Genomic DNA, 14,068 nt, shown 5'->3' on the forward strand with positions numbered 1-14,068 from the left:
GTGAAAGAGATGAAAGCCCTGTGAACCATCCCCACTTCCTCCGGCCCTATACCGGGACACAATGGCCAACCAGCCGCTCAATTAGTCTGCCATCTTAGACTGACTGTTTGACAGGTCTAGCTAATTGTTAATCCCGCCATAACTGTTGCTCAGAGTAATTAATCATGTAACAAAGGGGGCTCTCAGAGCGGCAACCCCTACCAGCGCAGATGTGTGTCATACCAGGAAGGCCGAGCTGAGAGGGAGAACGCTGCAGTAAAAAGGTTGTCCAATTTGCTGCAGAGGTTGATCAACCAGTATTTAATATTCATTTACCTTAGCGGTGACGAGTGTCAGTTGTTTCTCCCGATTGTAAACAAGTGTAAAGTGTGTGCGTGAGATCTTCAGTTTTATTTAAATGCGTCTCCGTGTTCCAGGGGTCAAGGTCCATTCATCATTGAAATGAACAACAATTGCGTCGATGCAAATGGGGGATGATATTGTCCAACATTACAGGGAGACTTGTGGAATTTGTCCATGAAATAGCCTTGGAGAGAAATGGCAACAGCAGAAACGCTGGTTGCTGACACACAGTGTGTTCATTGGACTCCACTAAATGTCCGTTCTGCTTGGTTTCAAACTGAGTTTGTCTAATCAAACCACCAAGAACGACTCAGTCTTATTCTGAATCCATTTATTTATCTGTAATATTCCCACAAGAAAAACTAAATTGACTTTTTGTCACCTTGGAACCACATTCTGTCCGGAGGCCAGTACCGACCCTAAAAAGGCCTTGGAGTTTTATTTTGATGGGAATTCATTGAGGTTGACCAACAAATGTTCACTCTTCATTTGCTGCACCTTCGGTGGTGGCGAGCGGCAGTTGTTTCTCTCGGATGTGAAGTGTAAAGTGCGTGCGTGGGATCTCCTGGCTTATGTAAATGCGTCTCCGTGTGAGCCCCACAGGAGCCCGGTTCCAAGGGTCAAGGACCATTCATCATGAGACAGGAGTGTCATTTTCTCCACTTCATACGCAGGCAGCTGCTTAAGAGGACCAAAAGAAAAGGAGGTATTCTTTAAGGGGGAGAAAAGGCAGAGCCAAGCACAATCCAGGCTTCAGAGGGGAGATGGCAGGGAGGTGGAGGGCGGAGAGTGAATACAAGGTGCCACTGTGTCAGAAATTCAAATGTGAGCCCGACCGGTGATGTCATTCACCTCCCCAACCCCACCTCGGAGTCACAAGACCGGCAGCATTCCTGGGAAGCGGACACAAAGGGCCACCGTGTTTCGCAACACTGACTCATTTTGTTGTGACCCATAAGTAATTTTTATTTTTTTTCCCTCGGTGTGTCCAAATGATGATTAATATCTGTTTTCTATCTCCATGCCGAATGGTCCGCCGCGGCAAACAACAGCACCTCTTGTTCGGATGAAAAGAGGAATTCCATGCTCCCAGGCTTATGGGAGCTCATAAAGGCCAAATTGGATAATTTGAGGGAAAAATGGACAGAGGTCGTATCTCATCTGGATTTTTTTTTCTTCTTCTTTTTAGATTTAAAGATAAGTCACGCAAGAGAGTCGGTGGCTATGGACGGCTCACAGGCCTTTTCTGGGCTGCCAAGGATGTGTTAGGTGTTATTTTTTAAACTTCACAATGAAAGCTCAAACTGCTGGGACAAAAGAAGATTAGAAAGTCGGAGCCACCATAATCACCGTTTGAAAGTCTTCCTAATTTTCCAACACTGTACCAACCGTCATTGTCCCTCTGCGAGTAACAGTCGGCGCTACAAACACAAGCAGCCGAACACCAGAGCTGCTATTGCAACGGCTAAAAAGAAAAAAGGAGAAAAGCCGGCTGATATAAGCGACAAAAACAAAAGCCTTTCAGGGAGCCACTGGCTGTCCCGCCGGTCGACCCACCTCCGCCGCCACCGCTCAGGACCAAAGCACAATGCCACACACAGAAACCTGCAGACAATAAACAGAAACAGTAGGAACCCTTCCCTAATTTGACTTGCTCCACAGGTGGTCACCAGCTGCTTGCAAACAGGTTACTGGGGGCCCCAAAGGAGGGGAGGGGGATTTCCATTTTAAAGTGGAACAATAGGCAACCGCTCAGGTCCCAAAACCAGGAGGGTCTCTTTTTTTAATTCAGTTTTTTATTGGCACCGCCTGGAGGTGAGTCTCAGCAGATAGTGAGGGCTTTTGTCTCTACGTCTGTGCACCGAGATGGGGGCTATCAGAAATTCCCCCTGTCTTAGTTCACATGATTCAATGAGTGCCCTGTGTGTCCGTCCGAGGACTGTTCTTTTCTTGTCTATTCATATCGTGGGCCGGAGGGAAAGACCCGGCTACGCTTACGGCTGGAGGCCTGCTTTTACTCATCCAAGGAGACAACAAACTCCGCTGAGTTCATGTAACTCCTAATTACATGGCTTCAACCTACTGAATGGCGCTTCAGTCACGCCAGAATGTTTGAAATGAGCAATGGCCAATCTTCTTACAAACCCCTTCCATTTGCTACCATACCTTAGCAGATCTCCACTTTCACATTAATCCTACTGGCTCTGTAGCAGCTACCAAAGATCCAGATAGACACATAGTCTTTTGTCTTTTGACCCTGGCTGAAGATTCAGAGACAGGCACATGGTCAGATTCTTGTGTCTCCACACAAATGGAAGATGATTCTAAACAGAGGATGTCTCGCAGGCAGAGGGGCTTTTCCAATAATCCCTGACTAGATCATGTACGTGGAAACCCAGAATGCAGTCCCGAGGCAGAAATAGACACCTGACCGCCCAAGAAGAGGATGTAAGTTTGCATAAGTACTTGTTTGAATGCAAATATGCAACATTTTTCTCAAGGAATATGGGACAGGCTACATGAATATGGAAAAGCCTTGGAAAAGAGCTGAATGTGTTTGAGTCTACATTTCCCAACTCAAATTTTCAGAGATGGTAAAAATTGCACAGCATTAAATAATCCAAGACTACCAGACATCAAACTCTACTGGCGACCACAGGGACTGCAACACCAACAGATCCCTGGCACACGGGCTGAAATGAACAACAATTTGTTTTATGCAAATGTAGGATGATATTGTCCAAAATTACAGGGAGAATTGTTGAATTTGTCATTGAAATAGCCTTGGAAAGAAACAAGTTTTTCTTGGCAAAAGCAGGAACGGAGGTTGCTGGCACAACACATGTGTTCATTGGACTCCACTACATGTCCGTTCTGCTTGGTTTCAAACACTTTCCGTCTAATCAAACCACACATCTTCCACAAGTGAGACAGAACAAGAACAACTTAATCTTATTCTGAGTCACTTCATTTATCTGTAACGTTCTCACAAGAAAACTAAATTGACTTTTTGTCACCTTGGAACCAAATTGTTTGAAAGCAGCAGCAAGGAATTAAAGTGAAGATTTTAGAAGCGTCCATTTCCATGGATGCTGCGAGTTGACTGAGAGGTGGGAACCTCTGTCTAAGGTCCCCACCTTCCTTGTGTGTGATTGGCCGCCTGGTCGGCCCGTCTCACTGATCATCACACCCACTTTAAGGCATCACATCGAACATCTAATCGTTGGCTTCCGACGCATCATTTTATACACCTTTTTTACAAAATTCACCCTAAAAAAGTTTGGGGCTCGATTTATGGAATTCTAGACAAAAAAGTGACACTGTCCAATCGAAATGTAAAGGACCCGTAACTAGATGAAATCCCTTCTTAAAACTTTCTTTTATAGCAAAGCATTTCTGAACATTTAGTGTGTGTCTGTGTCTGTGTGTGTGTGTGTGTTTTGTTTGGTGGTTTATGAAACCTGTTTTTAGTATTTAACTCCATTGATATTTGTTGTGTTCTTGGTTTTTCTCTGCTGTTTTTCCGGATAGCACATTGTAACCTCGTTAAGAAAAGTGCTACAGAATTCAAGCTTCTTATTGTTTGGTGCTGTGGTGGTGTGCTATCCCTTGGGTCACCTTAAACTGCGGTCAGGGCGTTGAGCTTCTCTTCTCCTCAGTGCACAAAAATAAAACTTTCATCTCCCTCATCATGGCATCCCGAACTTGCCCCCGACGTCCCTTCATTTAAATTCACACAGCTGATGTTTGTTGTGAACAGGCGCTGTCAGAGAGGATAAAGAAAGGTTACCTGGTGGCTGAGAGCGAGACGCTTTACACCAGCAGATTTATCCACACTGATGTTTTGATGTCACCGCCGGCTCCTCCGGGCGCTTTTGCTGTTGTAACGAACTCAAACCCCAATCAAATCTTTGAAGTAGTCATGTGTGCACAAGCGCCGTCTACCTTAATGCTAAATAATTAGCAAGCGAGCACACAGCTCACTGGGATTGCTACCTCAGGGCTAATCTTGCTTTTCCTGCTTTGATCATTACGTTAATTAAATCTGGCTCCCTTGACAGGTCGGGGGGCTAAAAAACAGGTAGGTGTCATAGCCACCTCTGCGGAGACAGAAGCACCTGGTGTGTGAGCGCTCCAGCTGTCAGCGGCGGTGCCTTAAGAGTCAGACGGCGGTGGCGTTAATTCGAACCGATGTCCCAAAAGGGGAGGGGAGGCGGGAACAACTCAATTGTAAAACACCCCGATTCTCCGGTCTGGAGGCGGGCGAGGCTGCAGCTTTGGCCAGAGGAGGAAAGAAGTCATGTTGTCAGACCTCAGTGTCAGCTCGCGTCATAACCAGCACCCGAGGGGCAAATTAGAAGTGTGTTTCCAGAGATGTGTCAAAAGTGTTCTCGGTCCACATCACAGCAGAGGAATCGTGCAAACAGGGACCTAAACCAAAGTCAAATGCCAAGGGCAGCCAAAACAGGGACTCACCTATGATTTATTTATATCAAGAAGGCTCGAAACTATGCATCACGATTCATAGTTGGTGTGCAAACATTACAACAAAGGCCGCAGGTCACATACGTGTAGGTTTGGTTTCAGAAGTGTATTGTATTACATACAAAAATGCACAATTAGTTTGTTTTGGTTTTGAAACTCTACCGAGACCTGACGAGTGCACAGTAAGAACTGAAAGAGGCCTACGATGTGTCTGCTTTCACATCCCCTCAGACCTGGTCTGGAACGCCCCTGTTTAGAGAGATTTAACACATATTTTAAGTAAAATGTAGTCTAAAGCGGGGCCCGGCCTTGGCGTAGGTAGTACAGGAGATGGCTAGGGTTGCCGGCACTGCAAGTGAGAAAATTTTAAGTTAAAGATAAGAAAATAACGCTACTACATTGGAAACAATAACCCTAAAAGCGCTGAAAAAAGTGTCAAAAACATAAAGAAATTGACCAAAACATTGGGGGGGGGAACTGAAAAAAAAAGAAAGCAAATGGTGGCAAATATGTCGGGAAACACGTCAAAACAAGTAATAAAAACAGCTTAAATCTTGCCTAGGGCACCAGATATGTTAGGGCCGGCTCGGGTCTAAAGCCAATTAGCAGGAACGTGAGACAACCAGAGGATGCTCTGCACTCCAGCTGCAGGTTCATCAGCCCGAACATTTCCCTGATGTTAATATTTCATGTCTGATAAAACAAAACAAGAGTGTCTTCTCTTAACCCTCACACTCAGGCTGGAAGAGACCCTCTTCCTCTTCTCCTGCACAGAAGCTGACACAGGCTGCAGGGCAGGACGATCTCCCCGTCTCTGATGAAAATAAGGCAAATGACATTAATTTCATTTGAAATCATTTGGATTGTGTTTGTTGGATCAGCTCGAAAAAAAAAAAGAGGGGGGGAAAAAAACTTTCTGTGTGAGCCCAGCGGCCTTTCCTCCACATCGTCATCCAGCGGCCCACACCGCAGAGCATTCAGTAGTAATTAGTGTCTTCAATATGTTTAACCATCCCACATACCTGTTTAATCAAACCCTTTTCTGGGCATGTAGTCAACCTTCAAAGGCAGCGTTTGGAAAAAAAGGACTCGGAAAAACACAAAGCGAGTCGTCTGTGAAGCTCCTTTTGATCTAGATCATTAACGTTTTGGAATCAGAAGTTGACATGAGGCCCGGTTTTGTTGCACTCCTGGATGCGTTTCTGTGCGGTGGAAGTTGAAGATGTTTGGAAAATTGCTCCGATTATAGTGTTCATGTGCCATTTGATACCGGTTCCAAGAACAAGAGAAGCCTCAGCCAAAACCAGACTACACCAATAAGAGCTGGCGGAACTGGCCGTCCTTTCATAGACCACATGGTCTCTTTACCGGAGTGGACACATTTTATTATCATGGTAATCGACTTTGTAATTTCGGTGTGAACAGCCCCACCCTGCTTCATTTACAATGGAGAGATCTTGACACAATTAAAGCCAAGTGTACCCAGGAACAACAGTTTAGTAGAAGGGGCAAACGAACTGGAATCTGAACACTTGAAAGGCTACAAGTTTGTCATAAAAAAACGTAATATTTCAGTAAATATATCAGTATTTCCTGCCGTTTGACCTTTTTTGTAGAGCAGCTCTTTACAGCTCGGATTAAAACCTTGACTACACCGATACAACTGTGACACGTGCTTGCTGTCAACATACATGAGCTCAAGGTTTGGCTGGATCCATCAAAGATCCATTCCAGTCGTGGAGAAGTCGTCGCTTTGAAGGATGCGTTCAAAGCAAGCCGAAGGGAGTTCTTCATCGGTCTCCAACAGGAACATCAAGTGACGACGACATGACGTTGTTGGACTTCACAAAGATGGCTCGGAGAGAGACGGACGGGCCTCCCGCACTGAAGCTCGCTCCATCTCCACAAAACCTTTTTAAACGTGAGCCCCTCCTCGTCCAACCTCTTTGAGACGGATCCTCTGTGCAACGGACACATCAAAAACTGAAAAAAACCCAGCGCTCATCCCATCAACTGACTCTCTGCCTATTTCTGTCTCTCTCTCTCTCTCTCCCAGGCCTTGAAGTGGCGCGGCGCCCGCGGCCAGCGTTTTCTAAAAAATCACAAGAAATTCATTTCCTCCCCTGGATGGAAAATAACAAAGGCATTCCTTCATGACAGGGCCCACTTCCTGTCATCTGCAGGCCACAAGTCAACTGATCTATTAATAGAAACATCTTCCTCTTTGCTGCTTTTATCACAAACAGACTGCACAAGTCCCGTCAGGTGATTTGATTAACAAATTACAGACAGGGCAGGAAGTCTGTGAGCAGTTTGGGCAAAGGTAGAAACAGACCGATACTGTGCAGTGTGCTTTTGGAAGAGGGAAATGCAGTAGTATACACCATTAAATATTCAGTTAGATTACTCTTTACACAGTAGCAGATTTCTGACCTAGTTCAGAGTAATTAGGTTTACACCGTGCAGCGACTTTAGTAAACAAGGATCCTGGTGAGATAACTTTGCAGCAGCTCTCCATATCTTGGCGCAGAGCCTCAGCGGGGATTATCTTCGATCTGAAGGAGATACCTATCTGTTATGTTGATGTTTCTGCGTTTTAATAATAGCTCCTCGTCCCACCGGGGAAGCGCAGAAGGAGCTCGCTGTGCCAAGATCTTCCACGATGCGTGTGTTAGTGTCTTGATTGTCCCTGGTACCGTACATACGCACGGCTCTGTGTTCAGATGGTCTCTGTTTGAACCGCGCCATCTCAAAGACCTCAATGGCCGTTATAAAACAATATTTCATATATTATGTTAAAACTGGGGCTGGCAATCAATTGTTATATTTAATCGCATGTTTTTTTTAATCCAAATGTAGAATAAAAGGGATTTTTGTTGTGGTGGTGGAGTTTGAGACTCGATGTACTCCGGCGGGAACGCGGTTCACATCGACGGTACATCTCGTGGAGAGAACCTTCTGCTAGAGCTTTGAAACTCAACGCTCCCTTCAAACGACCCTTCTCTTTATCCATTGGTGGTTTTAAGGGTCTTGAGCTCCTTTTCAATGACTATTGATTTAGTTAATAGTGTAAGTAATAGTGTTTCATCAGAACTGGAAGTCTGGATCAGGTTCACAAGATTACAAGCTGAAGATCCTAAAAGTGAAAACACACAGCATTTTAAGATTTTTCTTCTTTTTGTTTTCAAAGTTTATGCTGAAATATGGTGGTTACTTCAAGGATTGTGTCACGCAAATGACATTAAAGCCATGCCGTTGTGGTTGTTTGGACAGGTTTTGAGGTGTCAAGGCGAGGAGGTTTGAATCTATTGGATGCAATCTATCCAAATGACAAATGCACAGAGCTGAAATATCAAATAACAATCTGTCTTTTCCTTTGTCCTGGTATGAGTAATGTATGCATGTAGATGTGCGTTCGCGTTAAATGATGGACACGCCACACTCTCTCATCCTCTGCAATGTAAACACACATGGACATGACACAAAGTGTGGTTCGAGACGCTACAACACATCCGCCGCCCGTCAGCGAGCGCGTGCAAACTGTCGGGCAGGCAGACCGACTGTTGGCCCGTCCATCCCAACAGTCGATTGTACACTAATATCTCGGGGCATCAGCAGCTATTCCAGAAGCAGAACTAACAAGTTAAGCCCAAACATTGGGTTTGCATGGCAGTGGGGGGAGTTTATATGAATGTGTGTGTATGTGAAGGGGGGGGGGGGCGTCATGCATACATCAAACAGAGACGGTCGGTCAATATTGGGGTATGGAGAATCAACACGCTTTTTTTTTTCCGAAGGAGAGGCTTATGCTGAAACATCACAGTGGCAGTTTGCCGCGGCCCGAGCGTTTCCCGAGGCCCGGATCGCCGTTTCTCATTTGTTGCATTAGCGGGGAAATAAAAATACCCTGAGCAAGGGAGCTGTCTTTGCATACAAAACAAGGCTGTGTGTAATTTTCAACAGGGAAAGACGGGGAAATGAAAGTGCACGAAGAGGGGGGGGGGCAGGGAATGAACACATTTAGGAAATTAGCATTTTTTGAAATGGTGTGCTTAAAGAGCCGTTTTCCTGATATGAAAATGAGCAGCGTGAAGGTTAGAGGTTGGACTTAGACATGAAGAAGGTGGAATGGGGCACATCATTTGATTATATGGATGGATTTCAGTTACCTGGGGGCACTTTTCTTTCCTTGCTTTCACGCAGAAAAAGCCTCAATTTGACCCATTTTTCCCCTCTTTATCTCACCTGAACTGCAACTTTTCACGGCCATTTATGGATGAAGTAAGTCTCATTAGGGTGTAAATTTGGGAGCGTGCACAGCAGCTTGTGCCATTCAGTATTAAAGAGAAGAATAAAACCGACTCCTACTTTGACTCACACTCAATTTTTTAGAAGCCCAATTGAGCTTTATTGGCCAATCTCCGAAGTGCAAACACACACGAAACAGCCATTCCTCTTGAAAATATTAGCGTCTGTGCTGATTGTCGCCACCTGCGTTTTCACACAGGCTCCTAAACAGATGCAGCAGAACGACTTTCGGTGTAGAAAAGCACAGCTGAGACGTGGCGCCAAATCTGGCAGAAATGCAACAAGAATCTGTCTGATCGAGTGTGAATGTCTCTCAGCTGAAGACAGTCCCTGCCCACAGTGTGAGATCATAGAAAACACCTCCAGCTGCTGCATGTGGCCCGGACGCACAACAGTACACACTGGTGAAATAAAGTGCAGGAGCTGCCGGATGTGATGTGAACCTTTTGTTCTCAGAAAGATTTATGACGGAAACTAATACTGTTGTCTGTGTCTGATATGTGGATCTTGAGACATGAGGTCATCTTTATATATTTATATCACAACTGGAACAAAACTAAGAGCTTTTTGTGTTTCTGGGAAATGTTTCTTTCATCCATGTAGTAACAAACAGTATTTTGTGGTAAAATTACAGTACACACATATATAACTATCGCTGAGTTTTCTGTTGTGTAACTAAAACTACACATTTTTGTCCCATCCAGGAATGCCAGACCCTCCTCCGCAGCGCTGTGGACCCACGCCCACTACGAGCCGCCTCGGGCCGCGTGTGACGGTCAGTTGTCGCCGCCGCAGGAGGAAACTGTAACGGAGCTTTGTAGAAACGTAGTGGCGAAGAAAGGATCATCATTACTGCAAAATGTAACAGAGTAAAAGTCAAAAGTATGCACTGTTGATTCTACTTAAGTACAGAAACATGAAAAATATACTTAAGTACAGTAACCATTCCACCGCTGGTTGTACCGAATGTTTTGCTCAGACAATCATTTCCGATAAGAGGTTACGTAACAGATGCATCGTTGCCTTTCAAGTTGTGCGTACACTCTCCATTTGTTGAAAGCCCCAACAAACGGAGACCGCCTCGGGTTTTCACCAGCGGTCACTCTCCCTTTAACTCTGCATCGTTCTTCGTCTAATTTCCTTTTTCCTGTGATGACCCTGCCCGGTACCACCCATAACTGCTCGGCGTGGGAGTCATCATTCCATTCGGATTCAGAGGCCAATGATTCCATTCTAATCAATGCAACCATTTATGTACATTTCCATGCGTGATTTAAAAAATAGACATATAATTCTGAGTTTGTTAGATTTGACGTGTGCACTATTTGTCACACACAAGTTTTAATGAAATGTTTGTTCTATTGATTTTATTGTGCAGTCATTCCATGCTTAACCCTTAAACATGCTGAGTCAGCGTCCCTCCCAGGGATCTTCCATGTCAGAGGCTCGGGAGAACAGGAAACATGAGGTGAGTGTTTGGTCTAATTATTTCATATATGTCTTATTAGATCATGTGGATATATACTAAACTGATTTATTTTTTCCTTTTGGCCATTTTGTGTTTTTTTCCTGCACTCTGGCCTGAACTCTAAGTTGTTGTCCGTTATCCCGTCACTCTGTTTTCAGATTTGTACATGTCTGGGGGTACTTTTAAATAAAAATCAACTCATTCAAAATTAATAATTGATCAGAATCCAGCATCAAAACGTTCTAGAGAGAATCGTGATGCATCTAAGAATTTATTTTTTTATGTTTTTTCTCTTCCCCCACCCCAAATAACTACAGCTGATCATTTCTAATATAGAGAAACGTCCTCCTACCTTTTACTTGGCGTCTCAGGCTTCTCCGGTGTAACAAAGAAATCTGTCACCCATCACAACGTGTGACTGTGGGGCCCAACCGGAGCACGGTTTATTAATGGCGTTCTTTTTACTGTTAGTCTGGTTTGCTGTTACAGGTCATTTATAATTAGAATTCTAAAGATTCTTACAACACGTGTCACATTGCATTGCATATATGTAGATGTGCAAGAAAGCTAAAGATATGTTGCTGTTTGAGGTCTGCTGGCCGTTTGAAAAGGCGACACACTGCCGTGAATGAAACGCTCTCCCTCCACCTTTCTCTCCTGTCATGCCAAATTGTGTTTTACAGCATCTGTTCATTATAGATGGCCGGCATGATGGATATGGTCATAATATTAATGTAAGACTGACAGAGCGGAGACATGAATCATGGCCGGCTTTATTTCAAAGACGGCGTTCCATTGGCCCGCCACTAAAAAGTGATATATAAATGTCAGTGAATAGCGGCCGTAAAGCTGTATGAAGTACATTTGATGACGCATTTTCTCCATTATCAACCCGCCGTTATTTACTACTGTGTCTTCTTCATGTGACAGCGGCTGTGGACGTTCACGTCGGTGTCACTTGCAGATTGTGTACTTAAAGACTCCCACTGTACCTTTTGTCTCTTCAGGTGCTGCCGGCTCCGCGGGGAGAGGATGAAAAGGTAAGAGAACGCGCGCGCCCTTTGGGTACTGAGGTCCAGGAATGACTTTAAATTGAAAGCATTCAATCAAATAGAAAGTTAATTTCCCATATGTGTATATCCAACTCAATTTCTCTAAGTGCCATACTGGAAAATAAGAATCACATCCAGCGCCAGACATGTTTACTTTATTAACATGCTTTTATTTTGAAAAAGTCACAGATCTTTGACTGTATTAGTGCATGTTTTATATATTCTTCTCACTTACAGTGGTCAACATAAAGGAAATAAGCAATCAAGCCATTAAAGATAGAAGCAATGACAAAGGTTGAAAAAATTGACAAAAACATCTGAAAAAATGATTGAAAACGGGACAAAAACTTCGGAAAAAGCTACAAAATCTAGGTCGGCAAAAATGTATTGTGGACCTAAATTAATATTCGGGCCAGACCAATATGTGCGGGGGGAGCCGGATTTGTTCCATGTTTGATACGTGGTGTGTGTAGCCTCTTTCCAACCCTAGTGGTTACAGGAACAGTCTGCTTCAACAGTTCTACTGAACTGTTGCCTGCTGCACCTCCTCATCAGTCCACTTTCAGAGTTAAGCATTCCGTCAATTGAGGTACTCAAATAATTCAAGGATGTTTGGCTAACACAGACGGCGTGGATTACAGATGGCGGGCTTTGGGGGGGCGGGACTAGGTCACTATGCGTAAGGGAAAAGACCGTACCCTGAAGTAGGAGCTGAAAGAGGTCCAGGAACTGCGGTCAGAGGAACTTAATAATCCCCCAGTTGGTCATAGGTTATGTTGTAGCAACCGCCAAAAAATCCCTCTAGTCGGAAAGCAGCTCTGATGGAGGAGAATGGGTCGTTATTCTTTTCTAACCATGAATTTGTCTGTTTTTTTCCAAAGCTGGTGAAAATACTCACCAACAATACTAAGAATTTAAAGAAGCCGTAGCTCTGTGGTTTAACCAGCTATTGTTTATCTGACTCACATTCATTTGCATTACTCTTCTCACCACTTTCTTTTCTTTTCTTTTCTTGACATTTTTTGTTGGCAACCAATGTTGTGCTTTGGCCATTCCAAACTATTCCATATGGCAGGGGCTGGCTCCTGACATGAGCTACACTTCAAACTTTAAGTGAAGTTTGAAACTTGATTTGAGCTTTGGCAGCCACACGAGTGCATCATGTTTATTTAGTTGTAAATGTAATGTTCGGTTAATATGATGATCTGAGTTGGACTTCCATACCAAGCTGTCAGTGGAAGGATAAGAAGCATGATGGGCTTATTGAGTTAGCATCAGTGTCACGTCGAGTTTCTGCATGAATGACTGCGCTCGTGTTGAAAGTTTGGGGCTGGGAGTCCATGTTTAACTTCTCTGAAACATCGAGCATCAGACCAAACTTGGATGTTTTTGACAGTGTTTTCCCCCGGGTTGTGGATTCCTGAGGTGTGTGTATCTGGCTCAACTTTGGGTTCTACAAGGGAGGGGTGTTCAGTTCTCCAACTATCTAGGGAGGTCCCGCAATACGTCCATCGGCATGCAATAAGAAAAGTGTCAAAAAAATTCAAGAAATAAGTCAGAAAAAGACAAAAATGTTAAAAAATTGATGAAACAAACCTTAACGTCGGATAGCTACAGATATCAGAAAAAGTCGGGAAAAACCTTTGGAAAAAGTGCCAAAAATATTATTAAAAAAAAATCTTGAAACAAGCAAGAAAACCTCCTCAAAATACATCAAAAACTTTGAAAAGGCCACAAAACGCCTAATGAGAAGCAAAAACTTCAGAAAAGGCCCCGAATGGACTATTGTTGGGGTGTAACTCCACATCAAGAAAATGTTCCATTTTCAATAAGTTATAATAAAAATTACAAAATCAATATTTATTTTTATGTTAAAAAAGTAAAACGTATAAGCAATAAAAAAACTAGATCCTCAGATAACATTGTCATGTTCAAAAACCTTTTTTAATCTTCATCATTCATAGACAAAAGAAATGGTAGTTGCCATCGATCAGTGTCCCTGTTCAGCTCGGCTGGCCTGAACAGTTCAAATCACCAACATCAGCCTGTAGGAGACCGAAGAGCCGGGGGGGGGACGAACAGCCTCTGTCTTCAGAGGGACCGGCGTCCTAAAACCGCCACACGTCCACCGCAGCCTGTGATTGGCTGCTCGGCTGTGACGCTGTAAATGGGCCAAAGGTTTATGTCAGATAATGGCATAAACACTGCAACTTAAGTAAGTGTGTGTGTGTGTGTGTGTGTGTGTGTAAGAAGTATTCACATCCTTTACTTCAGTACCACACTGTAAAAATACTGTTAGAAGTACTAAATGTGTCTTCTAATAATCTTAATGTGGAAAGTAACTAGTAACTAAAGCTGTCAGATGAATGTAGAGGAGTAACTAAAGTAACTATTAACTAAAGTAACTAGTAAC

The 14,068-nt window shown here is 43.8% G+C and overlaps 1 long non-coding RNA gene across 1 annotated transcript in view; it reads left to right on the forward strand.

Moving 5' to 3' along the window:
- Window positions 1-387: 387 nt before the first annotated feature.
- Window positions 388-14,068, forward strand: part of LOC117939574 — a 16,991-nt gene continuing 3,310 nt past the window's right edge. Inside the window, exons 1-2 of the long non-coding RNA XR_004655624.1 lie at window positions 388-401; window positions 13,536-13,541. This is a non-coding gene — a long non-coding RNA (uncharacterized LOC117939574). The remainder of the gene's footprint in view (window positions 402-13,535; window positions 13,542-14,068) is intronic.

The sequence above is a fragment of the Etheostoma cragini genome, chromosome 24 (assembly GCF_013103735.1).
Source record: "Etheostoma cragini isolate CJK2018 chromosome 24, CSU_Ecrag_1.0, whole genome shotgun sequence".
Classification (NCBI taxonomy): Eukaryota; Metazoa; Chordata; class Actinopteri; order Perciformes; family Percidae; genus Etheostoma; species Etheostoma cragini.